At 37.4% G+C, this 18,555-nt stretch overlaps 1 long non-coding RNA gene across 3 annotated transcripts in view; it reads left to right on the forward strand.

The window, feature by feature from the left end:
* The window catches only part of LOC134482014 (uncharacterized), a 103,763-nt gene that overhangs the window by 32,764 nt on the left and 52,444 nt on the right, over window positions 1-18,555 (forward strand). The window contains exon 2 of one of the 3 annotated variants that reach the window (XR_010058035.1): window positions 4,950-5,044. The exons of the other annotated variants lie outside the window; for them this stretch is intronic. This is a non-coding gene — a long non-coding RNA (uncharacterized LOC134482014). The remainder of the gene's footprint in view (window positions 1-4,949; window positions 5,045-18,555) is intronic. 3 annotated transcript variants of the gene reach the window in all.

Consider the following 18,555-nt stretch of genomic DNA (forward strand, 5'->3'; position numbering starts at 1 on the left):
TCAATGATAATTTGGTCTAGGAAGGAATAAAGAAATTAAGACTTTTTAGAATTTAATTGAAATGAAGAGGCAACATAGTCAGACTTATGGGACACAATTAAAGCAGGCTAAGCGAAAAACTCATAGCTCTGAGTACCTCCATAAAGAAAGTGGAGAGAACATACATTGGCACTTTGACAGCACACCTGAACGCTCTAGAACAAAAATAAGCAAATATACATGAGGGGAGTAGATGGCAGGAAATAATCAAAATCAGGGCTGAAATCAATCACATATAAACAAAAAGTACTATACAAAGGATCAACAAAACAAGGAGTTGATTCATTAAGAAACCAATAAGATAGAAAAACCTTTAGCCACACGAACCAGAGGGCACAGAGAGGGTATCCAAATTAAGAAAATCAGAAATGAAAAGGGAGACATAAGGGAAATTGAGGAAATCCAAAAAAAAAAAAAAAATCAGATCCTAGTACAAAAGCCTATACTTAACCAAACTGAAACATCTGGATAAAATGGATAATTTTCTAGACATATAGCAGGTAGCAAAGTTAAATTAGAATCAGAAAACCATTGAAAAAGTCCTACAAGTCCACAAAAAAATAGAAACAGTCATTAAAAGTCTCAAAAAAAAAAAAAAAGCCCAGGACAACATGGGTTTAGTACTAAGTTCTATCAGACCTTCATAGAAAACCTAATAATACCATTACTCTCCAAACTATTCCACAAAGTAGAAACAGTAGGAACACTACCCAATTTATTCTATGAAGCCACATTTATGCTTATACCCAGACAACACAAAGACCCAACCAAAAAAAAAGAATTTCAGATCAATTTCCCTCATGAATGTCAATGCAAAATTATTCAATAAATTGCTAGCAGACGGAATCCAAGAACATATCAAAATGGTCATCCATTGTGATCAAGTAGGCCTCATCCCAAAGATACAGAAATGGCTCAATATATATAACTCCATCAACATAATTCACTATATAAACAAACTCAAACCAAAAAACACATGATCATTTCATTAGATGCTGAGAAAGCATTTGACAATATTCGACACCCCTTCATGTTAAAAGTCTTAGAAAGATCAGGAATTCAAGGCCCATACCTCCTCATAGTAAAAGCAATATACAGCAAACCTGTAGCCAGCATGAAGCTAAGTAGAGAGAAACTTGAAGCAATCCCACTAAATCAGGGACTAGACAAGTCTTACCACTCTCTTACTACCTATTCAATGAAATACTTGAAGTCCTAGACAGAATAATTAGACAACAAAAGGAAGTCAAAGGGACACAAATTGGAAAAGAAGAAGTCAAAATATCACTATTTGCAGATGATGTGGTAGTATACTTAAGTGACCCAAAATTCCCAAAATTACTGCATGGAGCTAAAACCATCCAGAAGAAAAAAGGCAGCATTTTTGACAAATGGTTTTGGTTCAACTGGCGATCAGCATGTAGAAGAATGAAAATTTATCCATTCTTATCACCTTGTACAAATCTCAAATCCAAATAGATCAAGGACCTCAACATAAATCCAGATACTCTGAAACTAATAGAAGTGAAAGTGGGGAAGAGCCTCAAACACATGGGCACAGGGGAAAATTTCCTGAACACAGCACCAATGGCTTATGCTGTAAGATCAAGAATTGACAAATGGAACCTCATAAAATTGCAAAGCTTTTGTAAGGCAAAGGACACTGTCAATAAAACAAACAATAACCAACAGATTGGGAAAAGATCTTTACACATCCTACATCTGATGGAGGGCTAATATCCATTAAATACAAAGAACTCAAGAACTTAGACTCCAGAGAATCAAATATCCCTATTAAAAATGGGCTACAAAGCTAAACCAAGAATTTCCCACTGAGGAATATTGAATGACCAAGAAACACCTAAAGAACTCATTTACATTCTTAGTCATCAGGGAAATGCAAATCAAAACAATCCTGAGATTACACATTAAACCAGTCAGAAAGGCTAAGAAAAAAAAAAAAACAAAGGCAATGCTGGTGAGGGTGTCTAGTCAGAGGAACACTCCTCTATTGCTGGTGGGATTGCAAGCTGGTACAACCACTGTGGAAAGCAGTCTGGTCGTTCCTCAGAAAATTGGACATATTACTACCTCAGGACCCAGCTATACCACTCCTGTGCATACACCCTAAAAATGCTCCAACATAATAAAGACACATTACCCCACTGTGTTCATAGCTGCCTTATTTATAATAGCCAGAAACTGGAAAGAACCTAGATGTCCTTAAACAGAGGAATGGATACAGAAAACGTGGTACATCTACACAATGGAGTACTACTCAGCTATTTAAAACAATGACTGCATGAAATTCATAGTCAAATGGATGGAACTAGAAAATATCATCTTGAGTGAGGTAACCCAATCACAAGACCACGCATGTTATGTTCCCACTGATAAGCAAATATTAGCCCCAAAGTGCAGAATATGCAAGATACAATTTACAAACCACAGAAGCTAAAGAAGACAGAAGACCAAAGTGTGGATGCTTCAAGACTTCTGAGAAGCGGGGACAAAATACTCACAGAAGTAAATATGTTGACGAAGTTTGGAGCAGAGAGATAAGGAAAAAAACATCCAGAGAGTACCCCACCCAGGGGATCCATTCCATATACAGATACCAAACCCAGACAGTATTGCAGATGCCAAGAAGTGCTTGCTGACAGGAGCCTGATATAGCTGTCTTCAGAGTCTCTGCCAGAGCCTGACATATACAGAGGTGGATGCTTGCAGCCAACCACTGAACTGAGAAAGGGGTTCCCAACAGAGGAGTTAGAGAGGACTGAAGTAGCTGAAATGGTTTTCAATCTCTTAAGGAGAAAAACAATATCAACCAACCAGATCCACCAGAACTAACCATCCCAAGAGTACTCAGGGATGGAACTATGACTCCCTCTGCATATGTAGCAAAGGATGGCCTTGTAGGACATCAATGGGAGGAGAGGCCCTTTGTCCTGTCAAGGCTTGATGAAGCCCCAGTGTAGGGGAATGTCAGGGTGGGGAGGTAGGAGGGAGTAGGTAGGACAGTTGAGGGAGCACCCTCATCAAAGCAGGGGGAGGGAGGATGGGGTAGCAGGCTTCTGGAAGGGAAACTGGGAAAGGGGATAACATTTAAAATGTAAATTGAAAATGTCCAATAATAGAAAAAAGAAAGGGATAAAAAGAATAAAAAGTAGAATGCACTACAGAAGACTAAATAGGTGAATGTATTAAGTAATCTCAAATTAATTATCACAACTCTGCAAAGCTTTTAAATCTCACACTCATTTTAAATCCTTAACAAGGCTTAGCAAATTAATTCTGATAATTGAATATTAATGACTTTCATATTAAATTGCAATTTCATTTAGTCAAATTGACACTTGATTTGTAATTCAGTAAGATTTACCTTAAACGATTACAACCACATACACAATTACATACCAAGGAATTTAAAACACTTACTTTAAATATCCTGGGGAAATCAAAAGGCTAAAGACAAATTGTAATAAAAGACTTCCTATGAGGGACAAATGGATGTGAACACTTGCTGCTGTGAAAGACCAGGGGAGGCTAAAAACACAAATTAACTATAATTTATTCCTATGATAGTTAAACTTGCATTAAGATGAAACCACGTTTAATATAAAAATATCTTTTACTTACTTTACTTGTATACTCAGTGGTCTATCAAGGCACTGCTGAATTCATGATTTTATTTGATATTCATCAGATGGTTAATTTTTTTGAATAGCAAAGTAAACTAAAAACTAAATTGCAACTTTTAGATCTGAAGTGTCTGGTTATTTATACCTTTCTTCTTGCAAACAATAATCTTCATAACAGGGGGTTTGTTAATGTCACAGAAAAGTTTTTGCTTGCAAAAAAGTCCCTTTTCTTTTATTCTTTTTAAAATCTCAAATAAAAAATTAATATAGTGCCTTTATAACCTCTTTCTCACTTTCTTTCTTATTACTTTCTGGTAACATTTTAAATTACAAATACTTCAGTATTTACCATATTTTATATCTCTTCTATAGTTTCTTTGGGTGTGATTTCTTAAACTTTTTCTAGTGTTCTAGGACTAAAACCCTAGGGGTCTAAATGCTTGGCCTCATCAAGTCCTTTTGCATACTAGACCTGAAATTCAAGACTATTTGTCTCACTTTTGGCTTTGGTTTCACTTTATTCTTATTCTTGTCCCTATGGAACAATTTTTTCTTTTATTTTTTTTTCTGGAAGGCTTTCAGTCTTTACAGGATTCTACTTCATCTCATGCCATTCTGCTTTCATGAGTTGTTCAGCATATCATCCCATGGCATCCTAAATTATTGTTTCAGGCTATTTTATTTTTTTCTTGAGGATAAAAAGAAAATGCCTTGAGTTACTGTCCAGCTTCTGAGGTCTGTACCTTCTAAAAACTGTTGTCTTCTTCAGCTCATGTGACCATGATTAGATCTAAGTAAGACAAGGCCTATTACAATGGCATTGCCATTCTCCACTATACTGTCCTTGACTAGCTCCTGCTGTGGAGCACTCGGGTGTCATCCTGAAATCTGCCTTCGTCCTGTGCTTCTTCCATTTCTGTTTCATTAAATTTCCCTCCAGGCCCAAGATAGAAGGCAGGTGACTAACAGATATGCATAACTTTCCCTTACTTAGTGAACAAAGTTACTCTTCATAAATCCCAACACTAATGGCTTCTTCTCATCCCACAGAAGTCCCAAATGCTGCACCTCTGAAGTACCATTAACATAGGAATATGTATATTACGTTTCCACGTCAAGAACCATTGGAGGATTCATTGAAACTTTAGTATATATTTCAGATTGTAAACTTTAACTGTTCAAGTTCACAAGAAGTTCAATAGGGCTGTGCATTGAAGTATATGTTCTAATATTTTATTCACAATGTGTATTGATTCATCATTCCAGGCTTAAGGTATGACGGACTACAGACAGCTATTTCTAGGATGAATGTCTCTAAAGGTCAGTGTCTCCTGAAAATAATTTACAAGCAAAGGAAAAAGGTAATAATCAGGCAATAGCCTTAAGAATCTTAAAAACTTTATATAGATTTTCTTATTATTGAGTATATCTAAAATGGAAAATAAGATACTGATGTGTAAAACTAAAAACCCAAAACTAATGCTGGATTAAGGCGTAGGTACTCAGATATTGCTCAAGTGAGTTGGTTTGCTCAAAAAGCTATCTGTTTCATTTTAAAGCACTGGCCTTAGAGGCTTCATCACTTCCGTCTTTCCATCCTTCAAAGTCCAAGGACAGTAAAACTAATTACCCTAGATCGCTAGAACAAACGAAACTCAAGACGGATGATCAAAATGTGAATGCTTCACTCCTTCTTTAAATGAGGAAAAAGAATACCCTTGGCAGGGAAGGGAGAGGCAAAGATTAAAACAGAGACTGAAGGAACACCCATTCAGAGCCTGTCCCACATTTGGCCCATACATATACAGCCACCCAATTGGACTAGATGGATGAAGCAAAGAAGTGCAGACCGACAGGAGCCGGATGTAGATCGCTCCTGAGAGACACAGCCAGAATACAGCAAATACAGAGGCGAATGCCAGCAGCAAACCACTGAACTGAGAATAGGTCCCCTATTGAAGGAATCAGAGAAAGAACTGGAAGAGCTTGAAGGGGCTCGAGACCCCAAAAGTACAACAATGCCAAGCAACCAGAGCCTCCAGGGACTAAGCCACTACCTAAAGACTATACATGGACTGACCCTGGACTCTGACCCCATAGGTAGCAATGAATATACTAGTAAGAGCACCAGTGGAAGGGGAAGCCCTGGGTCCTGCTAAGACTGAACCCCCAGTGAACTAGTCTATGGGGGGAGGGCGGCAATGGTGGGAGGGTTGGGAGGGGAACACCCATAAGGAAGGGGAGGGGGGAGGGGGATGTTTGCCCGGAAACCGGGAAAGGGAATAACACTCGAAATGTAAAATAAATAGAAACAAAAAAAAAAAAAAAAAAAGAAATGTTCAAATTCTTTAGTCGTAAGGGAAATGCAAATCAAATCAAACCCTGAGATTCTACCTCACACCAGTCAGAATGTCTAAGATCAAAAACTCAGGTGACTACAGATGCTGGCGAAGATGTGGAGAAAGAGGAACACTCCTCCATTGACTGTGGGATTGCAAGCTGGCACAACCATTCTGGAATTCAATCTGGAGGTTCCTCAGAAAATTGGACATAGTAATACCTGAGGACCCAGCTATACCACTCCTGGGCATATACCCAGAAGATGCTCAAACATATAACAAGGATACATGCTCCACTATGCTCATAATCCCTAGTGTAGGGGAAAGTCAGGGTGGGGATTCAGGAAGGTGTGGGTGGTTGGGTGGGAAAATGGGATAATATTTGAAATGTAAATAAAAATTATCCAATTAAACTACTATTATTTATAATAGCCAGATGTCTTTCAACAGAAGAATGGTCACAGAAAATGTGGTACATCTACACAATGGAGAATTATTCATGTATTAAAAACAATGATTTCGTGAAATTCAGAGGTAAATGGATGGTACTAGAAAATATCATCCTGAATGAGGTAACCCAATCACAAAAGAACACACTATCATATGCAGTTCACTAATAAGTGGATATTAGTCCAAAGCTCAGATTACACAAGATACAATCCACAAACCACATGAAGCTCAGGAAGAAGGATGACCAAAGTATAGATACTTTAGACCTTCTTAGAAGGGGGAATAAATTATTCATAGGAGGAAATATGGAGACAAAATTTGGAGCAGAGACTGAAGGAATGACCATGCAGAACCTAACCTCACCTGAGGATCCAGTCCATAAACATACAGCCACCAAACCCAGACAATATTGCTGATGCCAAGAAGTGATGCTGACAGGAGCCTGATGTAGCTGTCTCCTGAGAGGCTCTGCCACAGCATGACAAATACAGAGGTGAATGCTCCCCGCCAACCATTGAACTGAGAATGGGGTCCCCTTTGGAGAAGTTAGAGAAAGGATTGAGGGAGCTGAAGGGGTTTTAACCCTAAAGGAACAACCATACCAACCAACCAGAGCTCCCACAGACTAAACCACCATCCAAAGTGTACACATGGACAGACCCATGGCTCCAGTGGTCTTGTTGGGCCCCAAAGGGAGGAGAAGCCTTTGGTCCTACCAAGGCTGGACCCCTCGTGTAGGGGAAAGTAGGGTGGGGATTCGGGAAGGTGGGGGTGGTTGGGTGGGAAAAATGGGGATAACATTTGAAATGTAAATAAAAATTATTCAATTAAAAAACAGAATTGTAGCTTCCCAACAAACAGCTGAAAGAGTCAAATGCAGATAATTACAACCAATTAATGGACAGAAGCTGGAGCCTGTAGTTGAATTAGGTAAAAGCTGGAAGAAGCTGTGTTGGAGGGAGACTGCATAAGAAGACCAGCAGTCTCAACTAACCTGGAACCCCAAGATCTCTCAGACACTGAGCCACAAATCTAGCAGCATATTTTAGCTGATATAAGGCCTACTACACATATACAACAGAGGTCTTCCTGGTCTGGCCTCAGTGAGAGAAGAAGCACCTAACCCTTGAGAGACTGCAGGGAGTGGGGAGGTCTTGTGTGGCGAGGCTAAGGACATCAACTTGGGGACAGGGGAGGAGGAATAGGATGAGGATCTGTTGAAGGGCAGACTGGGAGGGGGATAATGACTGGATTGTAAAAAAAGATTAAACAACAACAACAACAGCAAAAACAACAACAACAACAACAACAACAACAACAACAATAATAATAATAATAATAATAATAATAATAATAATAAATAGTAATAAAGAATGGTAGCCTCCTCGTGCACAGAAAACTTCCTGGAACCTATGAAGGCGGACCTAATGAGTACTCCTTGATTTGGAGGATGTGGAATGTCAAGTGACAGTCTTTTGTATCCAAGCCCGGCTTCTCCTGACATATCTGGTTGCATTAACTTGTGGAATTGGCCAAACAACCAATGCTGATTCTAAGACAAAGTGTTTTTCTCCGTGAACTGACAGCTAGGATCCACTGCTGAGGACAACACCACACAACTCACTGAACACAGAGAAGCCATGCTGGTTCTGCTATTCCCCGCCCCTCTGGCTCCTATAGTCACTTTTCCTCCTCTTCTATGGGGTTCCCAGACCAGAAGGTGAATGATATAGAGACCTAGGGTACTCCCAAACAAGACTGTCCCCAAAACATCAATGAAATCGTTCCTAATGATATTTGCCCATACTCATAGATCAGTACCTAACCCAGTCTCCATCAGTAAAGTCTGCTCCAGTAGCTAATGGGTGCAGATGCAGAAACCCATAACAAATCACTGGGAGGGGTTCGGTCTCCACATCATTCCATAGCATATTGTGAAAATAAAATCAAACTGTATGGGACTTAACTATGAGAATTTGAGATATTGTATGTGTTCTAGAATTCAAACATCAAGATATGCAAGCTAACACAAGGTAGCAATGAAGTAAACTGTGGAGGAAAAGGGGGTTTGTTTTAAAATATTTCACGTGAGATGGACCCATCAGGAAGGTCATGAGTACTAATGAGAGAATATCCTCATTTGAGGGAAATGAGGTAAGTTACAAAGCGGTAAGTTAGTCTACTGCATAGTTTCCTGTCTGCTGCTCTGGATGTCTATACAGGGTACCTCATGCCATAATTGTACATTCAAAGTGTTTTAATGAATTCAAACAGCCCACAAACATACTTTACTTTATTCCTAAGGTCAATGAGGTTCAACATCCACCCCAGTAAATTGAATGTATAACTATCTGAGCTGTATGGATGAGGATAGCTTTAGGAATCTGAGTAAAGCTGGGAGCAGAAGGGGTCGACCTCTCCAGGAAAGAGCACACCAATTGGTTGTAGAGTGCCAAATGGTTCCCCATGAAGACATACATAGAGGCAACATTATATGTACTTGACAAGTTATGTTTAGAAATATGCATGTACACACACACACACACACACACACACACACACACACACATATTCAATAGCACTTGATAAAAAAAATGCCATGAACTTGAAGAAGAGTATGGGATGCAGGGGAGAGTTTGGAAAAAGAAAAAGGGAAGGAGAAAGGTTACCAACTTACAATTTAAAAAATTTAAATAAACTAATTTTTATGTCATTTACTTGTTAATTTACTGTATTGAAATTTTCATATGTAACTTATATTTTTACTTTATCTTTCTTTATTCTTGGTTTTGGAGGCCTGTCTCTCTGATTATTGCAACTGTTCTTTACCTTTGATCTTCTATGGATATATAGACAAATGATGATAAACAGAACTTCCTCTTATGACAGACATGCTCTTCCAGTGTCCAGCCATTGACCCTGCATAAGTACTGAACATAACCCATGATCCACTTACAGTTTTATTACTATGTAGTTCACACAGTTTGTGGGTCATGAGATGTTCTGTCACTCAAAAGGAAGCTATCTAATCTGCTCACAGGGTTTCAAGCACCCACTGCAGTTTCCTATCAGGCTTTATTCTTGTTGTTGAAATTTTCTATTATTTATTCATTCAGGAGGTGGCCATAGGTAACAAATATTCTAATATTTATTTTAATATTCTGGTAAATGTTCCAATATTCTAATATTCTTAATATTTTACCTTTTTTCTATATTTGATATCTGGTACAAGTAGACTTATTTTTCTTCAATTATACTTTGATTCTACATCTTGAGAATATCTTATACCTCTCAGAACCTACCCCTTTGTTGTGTTATTTCTATAAAGAAGATACTTAACATCTGAAATAAAGAGTAAACTGTCTTCACTGTTTAACAGCTTAGGCCTCTTGATGAAATCTTGAAATTGTGAATTTTGAGGACCATTCACTACTAATCATCCTTTGTATTCCCACTACACATTTTCATAACTCTATTACAGTACATAATATCTCGAACAGTGTTTGTCTACAATGCCAATTTATAAACATTAAGCTGAAATATTGTGCAGAAAGAAAAGAAAAACTGCCCAGCAAATGATACTTATTGCATGCCATGCTACCAACCAATACTTGAAGGAAAACATGTCTCAATTTCAAAAAGATTATTGAAAGTAACAATACATCAAAACAAAGACTCACAGTGGAGAAGAATTAAGCAATAAAGAAAACTTCTAAAAAGAAACATTTCAAAACTTTAGAAAGAAAAGACAAGATAGAAAATCCCAGAGAAAGAACAAATTAATGCTACCAAAAGTGACATTGGTGGCCTAGCATGTAAAGTATATTTTTTCCATTTTATGCCTTAGATAACCAAAATCTGAATACATTTACATTATAGTACAGTTTTATTTTCTCATATGGAAGTCGTTTGGATGTTAGATTTTGAGGACAAGAGTAACATAACTGGGGAAGATTTAGTGAACTCTAAGAATATAGATCATTGCCTTGCAGACAATATCCCCCAAATTGAATAAAACATAGCTATTCTTTGATAAATGAGGGTGGAGGAACTAGGATTCAGACACCTTTGGAAACATCTTGGCTGTGAAGGGAAAATTAGAATAATAAAGAAATATTTCAAATGAAAGTGTATTATTGGATGGAGTGGCTGTTTAGGGAAAGAGGCATCTATTAGGCATATAGGAAACTGCCAATGAAGCACAAACAAAACAATAAGGTATTCTACCAGGTGTTACAGCAGATAATTATGTTTTTTCTGTCATAGCTTCAAGTGATAAAAATAGTTCAAGTCGAATCTAAAAATACATAAAAGTATTTGTGATTCAACTATCTACAATAGAAAAACAATTATAATGAGAAGTATTTCTAGCTTAAGAAAGTATGAATTACGATAAATGTCTTGCTTGTATGTGATACTGTCTTGCTTCTAGAAAAGTTACCTCTAGTAACTTCTTTCTTCCTACATCTGAATAAGACTAGAATAGCACTTTTGATGTTATGAGAATACCTAGTAATATTCAGACCAAAACAAATAAAATGCCTTTTGAAATTTATCCCTAACATATAGCTAACAGCCATGGATAGGTAATAAATTAGAGGCTGTCACCATAAAATATACATACATGCATATGTATCTAAATAATATATGTTATAGATATATGGAAATAGATAGTTAAATGTAATTTGAAGTACACGCAGCGATACACAGCATTGTTGAAGGACAGTGAGATTACTTTCCAAATATTTTATCATTAAGAAAATCTTTTCTCTCTGGGAGATATAGATGACACTTCAGTTGTTAACCTTCATACTAATGTCTAGATTTACTTTCCTTCTATCAAAAAATATAACAAAATTAAATATAAAGTAAAATAAAAGCTATCACAGAAAATTTGAGAAACAAACCAACAGAAAGAAAAGAGCTCAAAAGAAGGCACAAGACTCAGAGACCCATTTGTTCGCACATCAGGACTCCCCTAAAAACAGAAACCTGGAAGCCATAATACATATGCACAGGGCCTGGTGTAGACCTGAGCAGGCCCTAACATGTGCTTCAGTCTTTTCTCCAATGGAATGGCACTGAGCACCCAGCCACCCCAGGGCAGGTCTCATGCTCAGGAGTAGTTGTCCCCTACTAAATAAAGAACTACACAGATTTTCTCTTTCTTTCTTTCTTTCTTTCTTTCTTTCTTTCTTTCTTTCTTTCTTTCTCTTTCTTTCTTCCTTCCTTCCTTCATTTATTTCTTTATTCCTTCCCTCCTTCCTTCCTTTTTTTTCTTGTTTCCTTCCTTCCTTCCTTCCTTCCTTTCTTTCTTTCTTTCTTTCTTTCTTTTTTTCTTTCCCTATGTCTGTATGTGTATGTATGTGTGTGTGTCTATGTGTCTCTGTGTGTCTGTGTGTGTGTTTTGCTTCTGTTTGCATATTTTTGTATGATGTATTTTGTTTTTCTAGCTTTTGTTGTTGCATTGAATTGTTCATATGTTTCTTTGAGAAAGAACTGAAATGTGGCTGGGAAGAGAGGAGAAGAGAACCTGAAAGGACTTCTGCGAGGGGAAGAATATAATCAAAATATACTTAAATTTATTTAGCTGTAAATTTCATGAAGCTATGAAGTATAGTCACATTGTCATTATTCACTGAGAGACACCAAAGCGGTGCCATCATTTAGTTTAAAATTTAATTTAAGATTTTTTTTATTAACTTGAGTATTTCTTATTTACATTTCGAGTGTTATTCCCTTACCCGGTTTCCGGGCAAACATCCCCCTAAGCCCTCCCCCTCCCCTCCTTTATGGGTGTTCCCCTCCCCATCCTCCCCCCATTGCCGCCCTGCCCCCAACAATCTAGTTCACTGGGGGTTCAGTCTTAGCAGGACCCAGGGCTTCCCCTTCCACTGGTGCTCTTACAAGGATATTCATTGCTACCTATGAGGTCAGAGTCCAGGGTCAGTCCATGTATAGTCTTTAGGTAGTGGCTTAGTCCCTGGAAGCTCTAGTTGCTTGGCATTGTTGTACATATGGGGTCTGGAGCCCCTTCAAGCTCTTTCAGTTCCTTTTCTGATTCCTTCAACGGGGGTCCTATTCTCAGTTCAGTGGTTTGCTGCTGGCATTCGCCTCTGTATTTGCTATATTCTGGCTCTGTCTCTTAGGAGCGATGTCCATCCGGCTCCTGTCGGCCTGCACTTCTTTGCTTCATCCATCTTGTCTAATTGGGTGGCTGTATATGTATGGGCCACATGTGGGGCAGGCTCTGAATGGGTGTTCCTTCTGTGTCTGTTTTAATCTTTGCCTCTCTATTCCCTGCCAAGTGTATTCTTGTTCCCCTTTTAAAGAAGGAGTGAAGCATTCACATTTTGATCATCCGTCTTGAGTTTCATTTGTTCTAGGCATCTAGGGTAATTCAAGCATTTGGGTTAATAGCCACTTATCAATGAGTGCATACCATGTGTGTTTTTCTGTGATTGGGTTACCTCACTCAGGATGATATTTTCCAGTTCCAACCATTTGCCTACGAATTTCATAAAGTCATTGTTTTTGATAGCTGAGTAATATTCTATTGTGTAGATGTACCACATTTTCTGTATCCATTCCTCTGTTGAAGGGCATCTGGGTTCTTTCCAGCTTCTGGCTATTATAAATAAGGCTGCGATGAACATAGTGGAGCACATGTCTTTTTTATATGTTGGGACATCTTTTGGGTATATGCCCAAGAGAGGTATAGCTGGATCTTCAGGCAGTTCAATGTCCAATTTTCTGAGGAACCTCCAGACTGATTTCCAGAATGGTTGTACCAGTCTGCAATCCCACCAACAATGGAGGAGTGTTCCTCTTTCTCCGCATCCTCACCAGCATCTGCTGTTACCTGAGTTTTTGATCTTAGCCATTCTCACTGGTGTGAGGTGAAATCTCAGGGTTGTTTTGATTTGCATTTCCCTTATGACTAAAGATGTTGAACATTTCTTTAGGTGTTTCTCAGCCATTCGGCATTCCTCAGCTGTGAGTTCTTTGTTTAGCTCTGAACCCCATTTTTTTCGTATATGACACAGAAATAATTATATTTTATTTGAAATGTGAAAAATTTACTAGAATTCTTGATAAGAAAGTGACAATAAATAGTGACATGAGACGTAATGTAATTTTTATCCTAGTAGGGTCCCATTTTTAATAGGGTTATTTGTCTCCCTGCAGTCTAACTTCTTGAGTTCTTTGTATATTTTGGATATAAGGCCTCTATCTGTTGTAGGATTGGTAAGGATCTTTTCCCAATCTGTTGGTTGCCGTTTTGTCCTAACCGCAGTGTCCTTTGCCTTACAGAAGCTTTGTAGTTTTATGAGATCCCATTTGTCGATTCTTGATCTTAGAGCATAAGCCATTGGTGTTTTGTTCAGGAAATTTTTTCCTGTGCCCATGTGTTCCAGATGCTTCCCTAGTTTTTCTTCTATTAGTTTGAGTGTATCTGGTTTGATGTGGAGGTCCTTGATCCACTTGGACTTAAGATTTGTACAGGGTGATAAGCATGGATCGATCTGCATTCTTCTACATGTTCACCTCCAGTTGAACCAGCACCATTTGCTGAAAATGCTGTCTTTTTTCCATTTGATGGTTTTTGCTCTTTTGTCAAAAATCAAGTGCCCATAGGTGTGTGGATTCATTTCTGGGTCTTCAATTCTGTTCCATTGGTCTATCTGTCTGTCTCTGTACCAATACCATGCAGTTTTTATCACTATTGCTCGGTAATACTGCTTGAGTTCAGGGATAGTGATTCCCCCTGAAGTCCTTTTATTGTTGAGGATAGTTTTAGCTATCCTGGGTTTTTTTGTTATTCCAGCTGAATTTGCAAATTGTTCTGTCTAACTCTTTGAAGAATTGGATTGGTATTTTGATGGGGATTGCATTGAATCTGTAGATTGCTTTTGGTAAAATGGCCATTTTTAGTATATTAATCCTGCCAATCCATGAGCAAGGGAGATCTTTCCATCTTCTGAGGTCTTCTTCAATTTCTTTCTTCAGAGTCTTGAAGTTCTTATTGTAAGATCTTTTACTTGCTTGGTTAAAGTCACACCGAGGTACTTTATATTATTTGGGTCTATTATGGAGGGTGTCGTTTCCCTAATTTCTTTTTCGGCTTGTTTCTCTTTTGTGTAGAGGAAGGCTACTGATTTATTTGAGTTAATTTTATACCCAGCCACTTTGCTGAAGTTGTTTACCAGCTTTAGTAGTTCTCTGGTGGAACTTTTGGGATCACTTAAATATACTATCATATCATCTGCAAATAGTGATATTTTGACCTCTTCTTTTCCGATCTGTATCCCCTTGACTTCCTTTTGTTGTCTGATTGCTCTGGCTAGAACTTCAAGAACTATATTGAATAAGTAGGGAGAGAGTGGGCAGCCTTGTCTAGTCCCTGATTTTAGTGGGATTGCTTCAAGTTTCTCTCCATTTAGTTTAATGTTAGCAACTGGTTTGCTGTATATGGCTTTTACTATGTTTAGGTATGGGCCTTGAAATCCATTAATTTAAGATTTTATAAAGTCTTAAACTTTCATTAAGAATAGAAAGGGAATTATACAGTGTTTTGTTTGTTTGTTTGTTTGTTTGATTGTTTGTTTTTTATATGTCCTAAAAAATGGACCTGGATTCACATGTAAATGTAGAAGGAAATCTTCCCTTTTTCCCATCCTAATGTTTTCTTTGTAAAACATATTGTACATGCCTATGAAATGTTTAAGAACTTAATGTACCACACAAAGCACAATAGTTTCTATAAAATGTTTAACTCTATTTGTCAGAAATTAACTTGACAGAGAATTTCTTATCCTTTTATCCTATTGTCTACACTATCTTTCTATTTCTGTGTGTAGCCACTGATGCACTGATGATAGTGAGGGAAGTAAAAGGGTTAAACTTTATGGGAGGAAAAGAAGTTGAAAAGAATTCCCATTTACTAGTCTTTTGAATTTTTACATTTCCTGATCCCATCTCTGATTGCAATATATATTTAATCTTTTTATGTTTACATATATATTAAAATAGGCTGATTAAAAGATAAGAAGAGGTATTGATATAGGTATAAACATGGATATAGGTACAGATAGTTATTGAAGAAAGGGAGAAAGACTGAGACAGGGGAAGGTAGACATATTACTGAATGGTAATATGGATAGATGATAATATATTACAACATTTTTACGTCCTCTACTTGACGATAAACAAACATTATGAGTTGCTAACATGAGATAACAAAAATAAAGCAACAAGTAGATGTAATTAAAGCTTTCTTTCATTTAATTACTAGACAGAATGCTCTCATGGGGCCTACCTAACCAGGGCATCCAGCCTTAAACAAGGTGCTTAGTACAGTTGCAATAACAGTTACTTCTCTGTCTCTATCTCTGTCTCTCTGCCTCTCTGTCTGTCTGTCTGTTTCTCTCTCTCTCTCTGTCTCTCTCTCTCTCTCTCTCTCTCTCTCTCTCTCTCTCTCTCTGGCAAGATTACACAAAATCAGGTGCCATATATTACATAGAAACAGGGTTACAAACTTCATGAAAACTCTAAAGAGCTTAGAGTGAAATGTGTCCTTAACGGTGTATTGAAATTGCTTCTTCGTCCAGTCAACACCTCGTTTCCAGGATCTCGAGTTACATCTCAAATGTTCATAGACTCTCCTCCTGAAGAAAGCCTGAGTCAACAAAAGGACTTTATTCAAAATCATTAAGTCAAGGTAGTTCTTGTACACCACAGAAAATTAATGAAGGAACTATCTAAAAAATATATCTTCAAAATACTATTTTGAATGTCATTTGAATATTTTATTCTATATATATTACATTCTGTGTTCATTTAAGTATTTACTCCATACAAAAGTAAAATAATAAAAAATAAAAACCAACATAGGCACAAAGGTTTATTTTTTCTATTTTGTTTCCAATTTGAAAAAGAAAATTAAGTTTCCTGACTTTTAAGACTTATTTGCAGAGATAGAGGCCCCTTTTCCATTAGAAAACAAATACGTTTTTATAAAAGATGCTCCTTTGCTGTTTGCATCCACTGATGCACATCTTATCTAATTGTTACAGTGAGAGACAGAGTTCCAGTGTGGCTACAGTGAGAATTAACTGCTCAGCTGAGGAAAGTCCTTTACAGACATATTTATTTTACTTTTCTCTCACTTTCACTTTTACAACCGTTGAGCAGTTTTGAAAGAAAGTTTTCAATGTATTTAGCCTGAAAGGAAACAAACACATAATGGCAAAATGTTTCTTATCTAAACATTTTGGGGCCAAAATAAAACAAACACATTGTGGGTCTGGTTTATCAGCAAGAGAATTTGTTTTCAGTCTGGCAGTGAGCCTTTTGCAAAATATGACTTGCTAAGAATAGTGGGAAAGTGGGGCAATGCTTAAAATATTGTGTAGGAGAAATACCCATTAGTTATCATAAGGAAAGTCAGTATTTTCAATGATCTGAAGAGATGAGTGGGTATGGCCTAAATAAGCTCTCTGAGGAAGAACCTTTATTTATTTTTCTTCTTTTATTGTTTTTTGAGCACCACAATCAGGATTCATCTTTCTCCAGTTTTCTATCTCCCCCACCCACCCACTCCTTCCCACCACCATTCCCTGGCATTCTTATATACTGGGGCACCAAGTCTTCACAGGACCAAGGGCCTCTTCTCCCATTGATGCCCAACAAGGCCATCCTCTGCTATATATGAGGCTGGACCCGTAGGTACTGTGTACTCTTGGGATGATTGTGCTCTGATTAAGACCCCATAGCTGTCTCATTACTGAGAGAAAGGAGGAACATCTTAGAATTATGTAAGGTGAAAGACTTGAATATATTTTGTTTCTGTCAAATCTCAGAGCTTGTAAATTACCATTCCTGTCCCCTGGCTTCATAGAAATCTACAGATGTGGGTGTGTGGTGTCACAGCAATCTATCTTTAACACATTTTAACTCATACTCTGAAGGAAGCCAAGGGTCCTAATTGAGTTAAAGACTCTACCCAATGAACACAAAGAAAGAACACATGGATTTGGACTTGGGTTAGTCAGAAGGTGCCATGATAAAATATGTGACTGAAATGAGTTTGTAAAATCCTAATTACTCTCTGAGAATTAAAAGAAGTTAAAACAAAATTTTGAATACACTAAAATATTTTTAGTTTGTTTTTGGTGCAAGTTCTTATTATGTAACCCTGTTTGGCTCATAACTCATAAGTCTGTAGACCAGACTGATTTCAAACTTGAAACACTCTTCCTGCCTCTGCCTCTAAAATGGTGAGATTACTGGTAGTTTCTAACATGAATGACTTTTCAAAATAATTTAAATACTTAAATACAAGAATTTACACAGGCAATCAATGAATGATTAATTAATATAATTTGTTGAATTACATTATTCAACAAACTGGGCATGGCGGCACACTTATAATTCAAGCCATTAGGGTAGCTTATAAATTGCAGCTGAACTCTAACCTTGACAAACTAATTTCTAATGCATTTAGAGTTGGGGTAGAAAGGAAGACTGAGACAGGTTTCAGGAGTGTTCCCACCAGTAGTTCTGAAACCAGGTTCAGACAAATGAGCACAATGTGCTCAAGAGGGTAACAAAGCAAACTAAATGACGTAAAAGGCTTTGCTGGAAATGGAGAGTAACAGGCTTAGGAGGATGATAAAGTACATTTGGAGGTAACACTGATCAGAATGCATTGCATAACAGCATGAATTATCAATGAACAAATTTAAATGATAAGAAAGTGTTAAGTTATGGTTCAGTTGTGGTGAACTTTCCTAGCAGGCTCAAGACTCTGGAGTCAGTACTCAGTACCAGAAAACAGTAACAACAGCAACAAAAAACTAGAACTTGGCATACAGTTTTTATTCCCAAAGAGAATCACAGTTACAAGTGTCAAATGCCCTCTTTAATTAATATCAAGGCTGCTTTGGGTAGCTCTCTTTATGTTTCATAGGCAAAGACTCCTCTTTTATTGAAATCAGAAAAGTCATGAAAAAAAATCACTTAGTCTGTCACATATAGCTGACTTTATGATGATTAAATGCAATACATTGGCTTTGTATCTC

The sequence above is a fragment of the Rattus norvegicus genome, chromosome 15 (assembly GCF_036323735.1).
Source record: "Rattus norvegicus strain BN/NHsdMcwi chromosome 15, GRCr8, whole genome shotgun sequence".
NCBI lineage: Eukaryota > Metazoa > Chordata > Mammalia > Rodentia > Muridae > Rattus > Rattus norvegicus.